The sequence below is a fragment of the Sceloporus occidentalis genome, unplaced genomic scaffold, assembly GCF_023333645.1.
Source record: "Sceloporus occidentalis isolate IW3139 unplaced genomic scaffold, rSceOcc1.0.p SCAF_1, whole genome shotgun sequence".
NCBI classification, from domain to species: Eukaryota; Metazoa; Chordata; class Lepidosauria; order Squamata; family Phrynosomatidae; genus Sceloporus; species Sceloporus occidentalis.
In genome coordinates this window covers 133,805,586-133,815,514 of record NW_028316981.1, presented here as the reverse complement: position 1 = coordinate 133,815,514, position 9,929 = coordinate 133,805,586, and positions in this window count along the sequence as shown.

Here is a 9,929-nt window from a genome sequence, read left to right as displayed (position 1 = left end):
CAATGCCGCCGCTCAGATGCATCCCAGGCTGAAGCCTCACTCAGCTGGCCATTTTTTGAAGTCGGAAGCTCCCTGACTTCAAAAAAGTGCAGGCTGAGCAAGGCTTCGACCCAAGATGCATCTGAGCAGTGGCGTCATGGCTAGATTGACAGCGATTTAGTTAGGATAACATCCAGGGACATCCTGCATCCAGAACTGAAGCTGGAAGAGGTAAGCCGGCTTATTTGCCCAAGGGATAAGCTCCCCTGTTAACTCAGAAGTGTGGAGAAGAGAGGAGGGGCAGAATCTTGCATCTCCCAGTAGATTCAGGCAAAAGCAAACTGCTGCAGCCTTTTCTAGATTGAGTCTTCTGCCTCATTAGCAGCATTTGCCTTCTTGACCACACTCTGATGTTGCTTGGCTACATGGGTCCCAGTTTTCATCTGTTATAAGAGGGTATGCCAAGGGAATATGATTTATATGAATGATTTTTAAAAATAAAATATCTCTCCATATTTCAGTTCACCTCTGTATTGTTAACTATAATTCAATGACTCTCATTTTGTACCTGACTGAGGAATGAAGGTATGCAGCACAAGCTTAATTGTATTTATTCAGACATAGGCCACACTGAATTCACTGGGCCTTACTCCCAAATAAATGTGATTAGCACTGAAATCTAATATCTTAGTATAACCTTTGACCATCTTATCCAACTGTAATGTACATTACTTCTGCTTTCACTGTCATGGGCAGCAAAACCTCTGTACTGTCACATGACAGCAGGACAGCAGATCCTTATCAACCATCTGAATTGTTCTGGCTTCCCATTTTATTAACTAGCAATAAATGGTCAGAAAATTATCTAATTCTGGGTGTTCTGGTTTTGTATTGTTTTACTGATTAATTCCTTGCTTATAGAGTTTGAGAATAGTTCTGACATTCAGCATATCCTTTGCCAATTGTGCTCAACAAGCTCTTCTAGTCTTTTTGTGAGGGTTCCTTGGCTGCAGTAACATTTGCACCCAGAATGTTCCCTGTTCTTGAGCACTCTCTTTGACACATGGTGGCATTTTTTGCTTTGCCTGCTATTTGTTAGAAATTTACTGAATTAAACTTCAGTATGTAAGAGGGCATATTAAGAGCCAGAATGGTACAGTGCTTTTAACATTGGACTATGATTCTGGAGATCATGGTTCCATTGCCCGCTTGGCCATGGAAACCCACTGGGTGACTGTGGGCAAGTCACATGCTCTCAATCCTGGAAAACATCCCTGTCATACATTTGCCTTAGGGTAATCATAAGTCACACAACAACAATATTGGAGGATAAGTGTGTTTGTCTGATTCCCTACAGGAACAACTTACAGCTTGGATATTTGCATGTTTTGCGAAATACACTTACTCCAGACTGACAGCTTAAACGAAAGTGTATTTACTCATCAGTGTCCCATAGAGTTCAAGGGAAATTACTCCGAAGTATATATTGTAGTCTAGTGGTTTGGTCATTGAAGAGCAGGGTTTGAATCCCCACTTGGCCATGGAAACCAGGTGAGTCATCTTGTGCAAGTCACTCTCATGGGCGCGTTACAGACTGCCGAGAAGCTGCTGCCGCTGGTTGCAACGTCCGGGAACCGCAGCAGCCAAACCATGCGGTTCCCGGATGCTGCACAGAAGGAGCGCAAAAATCGTGCTCCTTTCTGTGCCCCGGAAGAGACACCGCAAGGCGACACGTGCGGGCGCAACACGTCCAGCACGTAAAGATGGTGGCGCCCATGTGTATAGGACGCCGCCATCTTTACACCCTCGTCACGTGCTAGGGGTGAGGCCGGTGTGGACGCTAGGTCCTTGGCCAACCCCTAGCACGTGACGGGGGCGCCTGTCTAGAATGCGCCTTAGTCTCAGAGGAAGGCAAACCCCCTCTGAGGAAGGCAAGCCCCTCTGAATAAACCTTACCAAGAAAATCTCATGATCAGTTTGCCTTAGGGTTGCCATAAGTCAGAAACAACTTGAAGGCACACAACAAGAAGAACGTAAGTAAGCATATTGCAATAAAATGTTGCATTATCACTTCCTATTAGTAGTGCTCCAGTTTCAGGCAGTCAGTTATGACCTCTCTGGGTACGCCATTCCTCTCACCACATTTTCTTATTTTCCAACTGATGGTCAACATTCTGTGGATACAAAGCACAGACAGTCCTCAGTGGTTCTTTCCTTTTTCTTGGGAGTTTTGCTCTCTACTTTTGAATGGTACTTCTGCAAACCCTGAGATTCAATACCTCTTTGTCCCCAATGACTTCATTTCATCTACAGTCCTGTTGGCACACTCACCACCTACAATTGTTATTAGAAGGAATAAGAAAGCTGACTGAAGGTACAGTTCTGTGCACACTCAGGAATAAATCCTGTGATATTAAGTGGAGCTTGCCTCCAATTGATGGTGTAGGGCAGTGATGGCGAACCTATGGCACATGTGCCAGAGGTGGCACTCAGGGCTCTCTCTGTGGGCACATGTGCCGTCGCCCCAGCACAGAGTTTGCCAGAGTTTGTTACTAGAAAGCCAAAGGGATATGGCACTTTGCAATAAATGAGTGGGTTTTGGGTTGCAGTCTGGGCAGTCAGCCTCTAAAAGGTTCACCGTCACTGGTGTAGAGAATTGCATATCTCAAATACTTTAGGAGTTACATCTGAGTAAACATACAAAGAAGTGGCAACTCTTCATCAGAAGTTGCTTTGCCATACTCAGAGGATGTGGGAGAATCTGTGTCTGCAGCGCATTCTCTAAGGAATGAATGCCCCTGGGTTTTACCACATGTTTCATAGTCCAAAGGTGACAGGAAAAGTAAACAAGATCTGTTAAATTAAAACCTTCCTCCTCCTGTTCTCTCATACTGCAGACTCTTGCATTCTTCAAATGCCTTTATCATCCCACCAACAGCAGCCATGCTGATGTTTGGGGTGGTAGTGGGAAGATATTGGCTGCTGTTCCTAGCAAAAGTGTTTGCATTGTAAGGCTGAGATGTTGGTCCTTATTAATTTTATCAGCTGAATGACTGTTCCCTGTACTGGATGCAGGGTAGGACGGTCAGAGATTCTACTGAAGTTAGTAAGAGTAATATAAAAAAAAATTGAAAAATATACAGCAAAATGCAACAAAATCCACAAAGTAGTGACACTTTTATTTGGCCAATGTCACATTACAAAATATATTATGCAACTTTTTGAAGCTTCACTTGCTTTTTCCATCAGACAAAAATATTTGAAACCATGCAGGAGGAGAAAGTTGAGGATGTTAGAGTTACAGAGCTACATTTTGTTTCAGATGTTACTCTGTTTGCACAGGCTACTCTGTTTGCAGTCTTGTAGCACCTTTGCGACTAACTGAAAGAAAGAAGTTGGTAGCATAAACTTTTGTAGACTTGAGCCTACTTCCTCAAATGCAGAGGAAGTAGGCTTAAGTCAAGTCTTAGCATGCTTGTATGTCTGAAATCAATGTACTTGTCAGGACAAGTGGATTGCCAAGACAGGTTCTAGCTACACCTACTCCTGGCCAAGGGAAAAAGAGCATCTTTGGCAGAATCTGAAAATGTGACTTTGGGCTGTAATGATTTGAGTGTTAGGACATTATCAGACAAGGGAAATTGGAAGTATAATCCAATGGCAATCTGAATGCAATCATGGAGTTTAACATTACTGCGTGATAGACTACCACACACAATTTCAGGCCATGGGAAGTCAGTCCAAATGCAATCCTGGGGTTTCACATTATTGCGTGAGAGGTGATCACATGCAATTTGGGGCAATGGCAAGCAATTTTGGGGCAATGGGAAGTCAGTTCAAACACAATTCAAAGTCACAAAAATTCACTGAACCAGCGAATTCATGTGAATGCTTTCTGACCCCACTTTCTTTTAATTCAAAATTAAGAGAAATTCCTCCCGTGTGATAAACTCCTTCAACATGCCTCACTCGGCCATGGAAAACCACAAGGTGACTTTGGGTGTGTCACACACTCTCAGCCACACAAAACCCTTAGGGTTGCCATAAGTCAGAAATGACTTGAAGGCACACAACAACAACAACAACAACAACAAGACACCATGATAAGTTTGTCTTAGAGTTGCCCTAAGTTGGAAATTACTTGAAGGCACACTACCACCACCACAACAATAACAGGGTTGCCATAAATCAGAAATGAATTGGAGGCACATAACAACAACAACAATGACTCAGAGGCACACAACAACAACAAAACTACCAGACCTTCCAGCCAACATGGTTGCTGGCCATACTAGCTAGAGGATTCTGGGTGATGTAGTCCAAAACATAACCATCCCAACCTCAGGTACTTGGTGAGAAATGGTTTCAGAGCCACTGTCCCCATCCTCTCTTTAGCATACCGCTTGTGAAAGCTAATAAGGGCCCATTACAAACGAGCCTTTGCGGCTCCCCCATCACGTGCTAGGGGTTGGCCGAGGACCTAGCGTCCACACTGGCCTCACCCCTAGCACATGACGAGGGCGTAAAAATGGCGGCACCCTATACACACGGGCGCCATTTTTACGTGTCGGACGCATAGCGTCCGCACATCACGCCCCAGATATGATGCCGCGAGTGCACGAGTAGCGCCTCGTGGCATCTCATCCAGGGTGCAAGAAGAAGCACCATTTTGGGGCTTCTTTTTGCTCTGTGAGGGAGTCGCGTGGTTTGGCTGCTGCGGCTCCCTCACGGAGCAACCGGCAGCGGCACGAGACCACCCATTTTGGGCCGTCTGTAACGCGCCAATGTCTGATATTTTTAGTTTTCTGCTAATGTTACCTTAAAGTAAAGCCACTTTCTGCTGATTTGTATCTGGAATGAATGGTGGAAATCAATGGGTGCTCCCAGCATTGACCCTTGAAGACCATATGGCTGCTATAGAAAGAAGCATCATCTGATTGATGCACCAGCTGCTGTCCTTTTTAGGGAGGATGGATTTGGCCATAGTGGTTAATGCCTTAATAACCTCCCAATTACTTTAATGTGATCTATATGGGATTGCCCTTGAAAAATACTTGGAAACTGCAACTAGTACAAAATGCAGCAGCCAGACTTTGTCTGGGGTGCACTTAAAAGACCATATAGCATTGGTTGTATACCAACTGTGCTTACTTCTAATTTGCTTCCAGGTTCAATTAAAAGTGTTGGTTTTGATAAACAAAGCTCTAATGCAGTGTGGGCCATGATATCTAAAGATCACCTTCTCCAGTACATGCCTACTAGAATGTGAGAGCATCTCAATGGAGGTTGTTGCATGTTCAAACACCTTGAGGAGCTAGGCTGGTGAGTACGTGAAACAGGCATTTCTCAGTACTGGCACTTCGGCTGTGGAACTCACTCTCAAGGATGGTCAGGTTAGCTTTTGAGTTTACAGAATAACTTATAATGTTTGATTATACATTCTGTTTATTTAGAATATAATTACAAATAAAACTTTTTGGTTGCTGTTGCATGCCTTCACATCATTTCCAACTTATGGCAACCTTAAGGTGATCCTGTTGTTGTTGTTGTTGCTGTGTGCCTTCAAGTTGTTTCTGACTTAGGAAGACCCTAACACACACCTATCAAAGGGTTTTCTTGGCAAGATTTGTTCAGAGAAGTTTTGCCATTGCCTTCCCCTGAGGCTGAGAGCATGTGACTTTCCCAAGGTCACCCAGTGGGTTTCATGTCCAAGCAGAGAATCAAACCCTGGTCTCCAGAGTCCCAGTCTGATGCTCAGACCACTACACCACACTGCCTCTCATAGGGTTTTCTTGACAAATTTCTTCATAGGGGATTTGCCATTGCCACCCCCTGTAGGCTATACCTCAGAGGCAGGAATTGGCAAAACCACCTCTGAGTAAAACACTATGAAATTCATGAGGTCACCATAAATCTATAAGTGACTTGATGGCACATATATACAATTTTCCACAGTATTAAACAGACATAACTCATTCATTCTCACAAAAATAACTGAGAAAAGGAAGCCAACACCAGGAATTGTCATAATCCGATACTATATAGCCTTCCTCTGACATAGTTTTCAGAAGTGATTTTGGGGCAATTAATATGTGCACACCTTTTTTAAATCAGTTTATTCCCCATTCTAAAATAAAACATTCCATAATCTGTTTTTTTCTCCCATAAAAAATTTTTTGAAAAAAATGGTGGGGAAGTGATTTCCCCCCAATTTTTCCACTTTTTGTTTGGTCTTCTACATCTTGAGCCCTCCCATAAACCTGCCTATTTTAACAGCTGTCTGTCAGTCTCGCCACCTGAACTTTGAACAGTGTAGCCTCATCTGTTCCAAGTTCTCCTCAGAAGACACAAGTTCATCACATTTTATAATCCTCTTTTAAAAGCCAAGACCATATTCGCTTTCCTCCACTCCCATCAATAATGCTTTACATGCTGCCTCTCTTTATTACACTCCTCCAGATTTTAAACTAACAAATCTTTTAATTGAGAAGCTGCTGGGTTTCCCCCTGCCCTTTGATTTCTTTTTCTGGGCTATTACTTGCTGTAATGAACTTGAAAAATTGAATTAATCTCTTTCCCTTCCCCAGTCAACAAAAACAGGCAAACATTCGATTCTTTAAGCTTAAATGTGATTGTTGTTGTGTGCCTTCGAGTAGTTTCCAATTTATGAAGACCCTAAAGTGAATCTATCATGAGGTTTTCTGGATCAGAGAATCTATAATGGGGTTTTCTGGGTAGTTTACGTAGCTGAAAGGTATGTTCCCCCACCCACCCACGGGTCAGATTCCTTGTATCCATACTACATGCTTGATCCTAGGGGAGTGGAAAGGGAACAATGGGGACCAGGCTGTGCCAAGCACTAACCCACTAAACTTGCTAAGAGTTGCTTCCTCCTACATGTTTCAGGTGATCTGTAAATCTTCCAGACCCTCCTTTGTCCCTGATTGAAAAGAGGGATTGTAGGCTGGCAGCTACCCAAGAGGAAGTCAGTGAAGTCCATTCCAACCAGGTTTACCTCACATGACAGATGAAGCAGCCCTTTCCAAAAATGCACTGCTCAAATTTGCTCCTGTGATCCCTTGGAAAAATGAACAAGAAGGCAGTTTTCACTCTCAGTCTTTCACCTCCTTTTTGTTCCAACTCATTTCCCCAATCCAATCAAAAAGTTAAATGTGATCTTTCTGCCTGCCACTAAATTCATTAAAATTATTTACTCAGTGTCTCAGTGTAATCCCAGCTGCATGTCGGGGGCAGCTCATTTGGCTGCCAAGGGAGCTGCTTCTGTCTTGCAAGAAATTGATTATATTATATATAATTATATTTTAATAATAATAATAATAATAAATTTTATTTCTATTTCCCGCCTCTCCCAATGGATCGAAGCAGGATTACAAGCATAAAACCACAATGACAAGCATAAAACCACAATAACATCTAGATTACAATAAAATATCATCACTTAAAAATGCAGTTCAGAACAATAAAAACATCATCTAACATGCAGTATTACAGCCAAAAGTAGGGTTTTCTTAGGTTCTTCATAGAAGATCGGGTGGTTAGGCCCACCGGAAGAGATACGTCTTTAGTGACTTCTTAAAAGCATCTAAGGTAGTAATAAGACGGATCTCTTCCAGCAAGTTGTTCCATAATTTAGGGGCTATGACTGTATACGCTCTGTGGGAAGTTGCTATTAATCTGATCTTTGGGTGTTCTAATAAATTCTTCCCAGATGTTCTGAGAGTGCAGGGCAGATTATGTAGGAAGAGGCGTTCTCTCAAGTAACTCTGGCCCAAGCCATGTAGGGCTTTAATTTAATTTAATTTAATTTAATTTAATTTAATTTAATTTAATTTAATTTATTTCAAGGATTTATATCCCATCTTTCTCCCAGGATAATAATAATAATAATTAATAATTTGTTTTATTTATATACCGCTATTCCAAAGATCATAGCGGTGAACAGCAAGTAAGATAATTAGCAAGTAAGCTAATTTGCCCCCAACAGTCTGGGTACTCATTTTAGCAACCTCAGAAGGATGCAAGCCTGAGTCGAGCTTGGGCGCTTTTTGCTGGTCTTGAACTCGCAGTCTTGTGGTTTTGAGTGAATGGCTGCAGTACAGGCATTTAACCACTGCGCCACCAGGGCTCCAGGATGGGATTCATTGTGAGCCACAGGACAAGGTAGTATCTCTGTAGGTAGTGGGAACAGAGAGAAACCATTAATTGTTCATTCCAATGAGTCATAGTCATCGAATCACAGAGTTAGAAGCAGGCTCATGGGCAATGGAGTCTAACTCACTGCTTAGCTGAATCATCCCCAGCAGGTAGCTGTCCAACCTCTTTTTGAAGCCAGACGCAGTAGATGTAGTTAAGGTGCTGACTTTGATGACTGCAAGTTTGGCGAAGGCCCAGGCACCACTGGACTAAGTGAGCTACTGTCTCTAGTCCCAGCTTCTGTCAACCTAGCAGTTCAAAAGCATGTAAAAGTGCAAGTAGAAAAATAGATACCAAGTTGGTGGGAAGGTGACAGTGTTATGTGCAGTCATGCTAGCCACATGACCCACAGAGACATCTTTGGCAATGCTGGCTCTTTGGTTTAGTAATCTACAGTCAGACTCAGACACAATTTGACAACTTTGTGAAAGGGGAAACTTTTACAGTTTTTTTTTTTAAAGAAACATCTCTGGGCAGTTGGTTTCACTGTCAAACCACTCTTACTGTCAAGAAATTCCTTCTACTGTTCAACTGAAATCTTCAAACCTGTAAACTTCAAACCATTAAACATGATCCTACCTTTGGGGCAGCAGAGAACTTCCCTGCCCTCTCCTCTCTGCAACAGCCCTTAAAGGTATTCAGAGACTGCAATCAAAGCATTCCTCAGTCTTCTCTTCACAAGCTGAAAAATATCCAACTCCTTCAACCTTTCCTCATGTTTTGTTTTTCATACCTTTTATCATTGCCTTCTCTGAACCTTCTCTAACATGCCTATATCCATAAAATGAGGTGCCCAGAACTAAACATGATACTCCAGATAAAGCCTGACCAGCTCAGAATACAGAACACTTTTCTCAACTCAGAAACTATGCTTCTACGGCTAAAATATCATTTGCCTTCTTTGCTGCAACATCACAGTACTGATTCACGTATAACTTCAGATCAACAATAATTCCAAGGTCTTTTTTTTCACGTAGTATTTCTGAGCCAAGCATCCCTCATGCTATATCTGTACATTTGGTTATTTGTGGCCTAAATTTAGAATTTTGGATTTGTCTCTGTTGAATTATTGAATTTGTTTTTATTTATTTCTGCCCAGTTTTCAAGTTTATTGAGGACTTTTCAGTTCTGTTTCTATCTTCCAATGTGTTAGCCACTCTCCTAATTTTGTGTCATCTGCAGACGTGATAAGAACACCCTCTACCCCGTCATTGATAAAAATGTTGAGGCACTCCATGTGACACCTCCTTCCAGTTTGAAGCTCAACCATTGATGATTACTCTTTGATCACGGTTACCCTATGAGTATGGATCAATCGGACAGTGTTCCCATCTATTCCAAATTTAATCAGTTTGTTAATCAAATAATTATGGGGAAACTTATCAATTGCTAATATAAATAATGTCCACAGCATTTCCACCATGAACTGGGATTCCCACTATGAGGCAAAAACTGAGGCCGAAATCCAATTTTTAGTCCTAACTAGAGTAGACCCATTGAATCAAAGGAACTTAAGCAACTGCTGACTTACCTGTTTCCATTGATTCAATGGATCTATTCTGTAGTTTGTAGCTTTGGACACATAGCTCAAATTCTTGTCTCGTCATGTCTACCCACACAAATGCTTAGACTTGCCACTTCTTCACTTCTCAGTTTTTATACCATGTTACCATGCCCTCTGGAGGACTCAGAAGCTCACATCAGTTATGCGCCATTTTAGTGGTCATAATAAAAGA